Genomic DNA, 3,832 nt, shown 5'->3' with positions numbered 1-3,832 from the left:
AAATAAAGTAACACTTTGTTATATAAAAAGCTGATTTTTAGATGTTTTTTTATTATGTTAAAGAGGCCCTATTATTCTTTTTGGGGTTTTCCCTTTCCTGTAGTGTGCTATAGGTTTTTGTTTATGTAAATCTGCACAATTTCGGCTAAAATTTCAAAGTTTCCCCCCCCCCCACTATTTTTCATAGTCTTATATTTCAACAGTTTTACGACAAACTGTTAGGTTTTTTACATGGAAATTATTTGTTAAGATTGGCAAACATCATACGTGTAATTCATGGCACAATTCAAACCGGATCGAAAGATACATTTTCTCTCTTCATTGACTTCAATACATAATTTTTCCGAAGTAAGGTCCCATAGACCGGAAGTAGATGGGCATGACATTTACTTCCGGTCCATGTGTAGCATTTCACAAAACGCTACAGCATTTCAGAAAACACCACAGCATTTCACAAAACGCCAGAGCATTTCAGAAAACGCCACAGCATTTCACAAAACACCACAGCATTTCAACTTACGGAAAGGGTATTCCTTTAGGGAGATAACTTCTTGATTGTGATTGGACAGAGCCAGCCAGAGAAGCACTGCTGTGATTGGTTGTTTTTGCTGCCAGTCAAGAAATGACGCTTCGTGATTTGTCAGCACCCAACAGCGCAACATGTCCCGAAACATCAGCCGTTAGCTTTTCGCACACAGAGCTCATAGCTCCTCATATCTGTTAAGAAACTGGACAAAAGTTAAACAAGTACAAACCACAGACTGTCTGTGTCATGGTGAATACAGTCGCTGCTTTATTTATGTCTGTATGCCGTTGTTGTGAGTTTGGACGGAGCAGCTACAGGTTAGTTTATCCTGATCGATCCGATATCCATTCAGAAAACACGCATTTTTAAATGTTTTTCGCCTGACGTCTGCAGACTTGTCACAGCATTAATTCATGGTTTTTACAAACTGGTATCAGTATGTTGTTACTTCGGCATCATTTTGAAACGTGGTTTACAATTAAATCACCGTAAAATATGGACGTGGAGCTCCTCACACACGCACACTCTCTCAGGCTAGTGGAGTCTCGCAGCGGCGAAACTGTGGCGCGTTCTATGGGATTAGTTTTGTATCATAAAGATAAAGCAACACTTTCTCAGAATAAAGCAAAACTATGAGTTTAAAAGAAAAAAAAAATAAGTCAAGCAAAATAAAATAAATTTCTAAAATAAAACTATAAGTTGCAAACAAATCATGGACGTGTTAATAAAATAAGCTATCATGGCTTATACTTGCATATCTAAAGAGAATCATGAAAGCCTGTTGATAGAGTCAGGCACACGAGTCTGTTTGAGTGTGTGGCTCTTTTCACACTGCCCAGAGTGAGACTGGTGCTGCATCATTGCATCATCGTTTACGTCATGACGTAACCGTTTGCGTGCCTGCTTCATAAAGCCAAACCGCGCTGAAAACCCTCACAGCTGACACCGACAACAACAACAATGGCCGATTGCGCTCCAGCTTCCTCTGTACCTCTTCGGAAGACCAGATTCCCAGTAGGTAGCTGGTTTCTTCAGTGGACTACTGCTGCTTGTTGAGTTTCTCCATCGTTGTGTACAAACTGGATAAAACGCCGGCTTTTTGTTGTTTTTCAGGAGTTGATCCCACCCCTGCCCCTGCCCCTGCCCCCGCCTCGACGTAAGCGTGACGTATGTGGTGCTTTTGCTCTGGCCGGACAATTTTTTGGTGCTTGAAACGAACCAGATTCCGGAGCTAAGAGGCTGCTCTGCTGCCGTGTGAAGAGGAAAACCCGGTGCTTTTCAAGCTCCAGCTCCGAACCGGCCCTGAAACACCGTTGGTGTGAATGAGGTATTTGAGCCGGCTCGTTCACAACCGACACATCACTAGTGCAGACAGCTGCGGTGTGGTAGCTGAGCGTGGATAGAACAGCCCCAGAAGAACCAGCATTTCAATTATTATAATACTACAAGTGAAAATATATGTAAGTATTGATCATTTGTGCTGTAATACGGTCTGTTTCTTTATTGTGTTAAATGAGAAGTAAAGAAAAGCTGTGCTATGAAAGTTAGCTTTGGCTACCTTTAGATCCATAACAATGCAAGCTAAGTAGCCTAACAGTTAGCTACATAGCTAGCAGTGAGTGAGCGTTCAGACCATGGTTCAGACACCGGCGGACACACTCAAACGGACTCGTGTGGCTGACTCTACCAACAGGCTTTCATGATTCTGTTTAGATATGCAAGTAAGCCATGATAGCTTATCTTATTAACACGCTAATTTGATATGAAAATCAATGGTGGCTGAGTTAACTTTGTAGGATAACCTACTGTCCATGAGCTGTGTTTTATTTGTTAACTTCATATTTTTAATTTCCTAAAACATTTATTTTCCTCTCATATTAACAGTGTGGATCATTGAGACAGCGTGGTGTCCAGAGTCTTATCCCGTTTTCCCACTTCCTCTGAGGGGGACAGCACGGAGGGGGGGCATGACGAAAGACCTGCACCAACTTCATCCACGCTGGCGTTGCTGTTATCACTGGCTCAGTGTCATTTCATTTGACCAAATATCTTTACATATACATTTAATAGATTTCATTATTATCCACCTTTTTGTTTTATGTCCTTTTATTTAAAACATTCTTTGAGACTTCATCTTCTGGTTCAAATTTCAATAAATGTAATTTGTATAATCACTCTTTTGTCTTTATTCTACATGAAAATGTTAGAGATTCCATTCAAATCTGTTGATTATCCATATCTTCCTCAGGCTAGGAATAGTATGTCGAGTTTGTAATGCTAAATGTATATTATTTTCTCACAGGATATAGAATGAGACAACACAGTGTGTATCCATTGTGTATGAATGCTTCAGCTCTTCAGACCAACATAGTAAGCTGTGAGCATGTTAATTGTGTTGGTATGCAGCCTAGGTCTGGTCTGTTTAATAAAGCAAATCTGCCACTTTTATATTGTAGCATTTGTTAAATTAAATCAGGCTTTAATTGTTTGTCCTAAACATAGCAATATATACTTTTGAAATGTAACATGTCTTTGAAAAAATAACAGTATACAGTTTATTGTGTATCACCTTTAGCTTGAAAATACATAGATGTGTTTTTTTTTAATCTATAAAATAAATAAATAGACAGACAGACACTTTATCAATCCCAAATTGGGAAATTATTTTACAGCAGCAGTGTTTTCAGGTGTTCAGGTATTAAAATATTTAAAGTTGTAATAAAGTATAACCTACAAAACAAGTAGAATGCACAGCAATCCATAAGATAAGTCCGATATGTTCATGAAAACTCCCCAGGAGACACCAACACAAACGTGGCCGAGTGGACTACGGAGTTTGCTGCATGAGTTGCACTGTACGATCTGTGGTGTAGTGGGCTGTCCCTCAAAAACTGCAAACAAAAACCTATGTTAAAACAAAGAAAAAATACTTATAGTTTACATGATTACACAAATGATTTGTTTGCAATTTATAGTTTTATTTTTGAAATTAAATGTATTTTGCTTGACTCAGTTTTTTTTTCTCTTAAACTCTTAGTTTTGCTTGATTCTGAGAAAGTGTTGCTTTATCTTTATGAAATAAAACTAATTCCATAGGGCAGGAGCTCCAACAAGCCGTTTAGGACAGAGAGTGAATGCTATAGAGATGCTGTACGAGAAACCAATGTGATTTGGAACATTGAACAATATAAATATATTCTAGTAATCCTCAACAATGGAATTATGATCAGTAGAAATGGCCATGACATGGGACCTTTAAAATGGGTATAATAGGGCCCCTTTAAGGAAAGCTGTGCTTCCTGAGAG

General features: G+C 38.8%; 1 long non-coding RNA gene across 1 annotated transcript; it reads left to right on the top strand.

Annotated features, from left to right (window-relative positions):
* Window positions 1-1,379: 1,379 nt before the first annotated feature.
* On the top strand, window positions 1,380-2,700 carry LOC307014543. Its single transcript, XR_013801246.1, has 3 exons — window positions 1,380-1,540; window positions 1,640-1,986; window positions 2,411-2,700. It is a non-coding gene; the product is annotated as an uncharacterized lncRNA (long non-coding RNA).
* The last annotated feature ends 1,132 nt before the right edge of the window (window positions 2,701-3,832 follow it).

This window comes from Notothenia rossii (genome assembly GCF_949606895.1).
Source record: "Notothenia rossii genome assembly, chromosome: 8".
NCBI classification, from domain to species: Eukaryota; Metazoa; Chordata; class Actinopteri; order Perciformes; family Nototheniidae; genus Notothenia; species Notothenia rossii.
The sequence above is the reverse complement of the archived record's forward strand: the minus strand, read 5'-3'. Positions and strand labels throughout refer to the sequence as shown.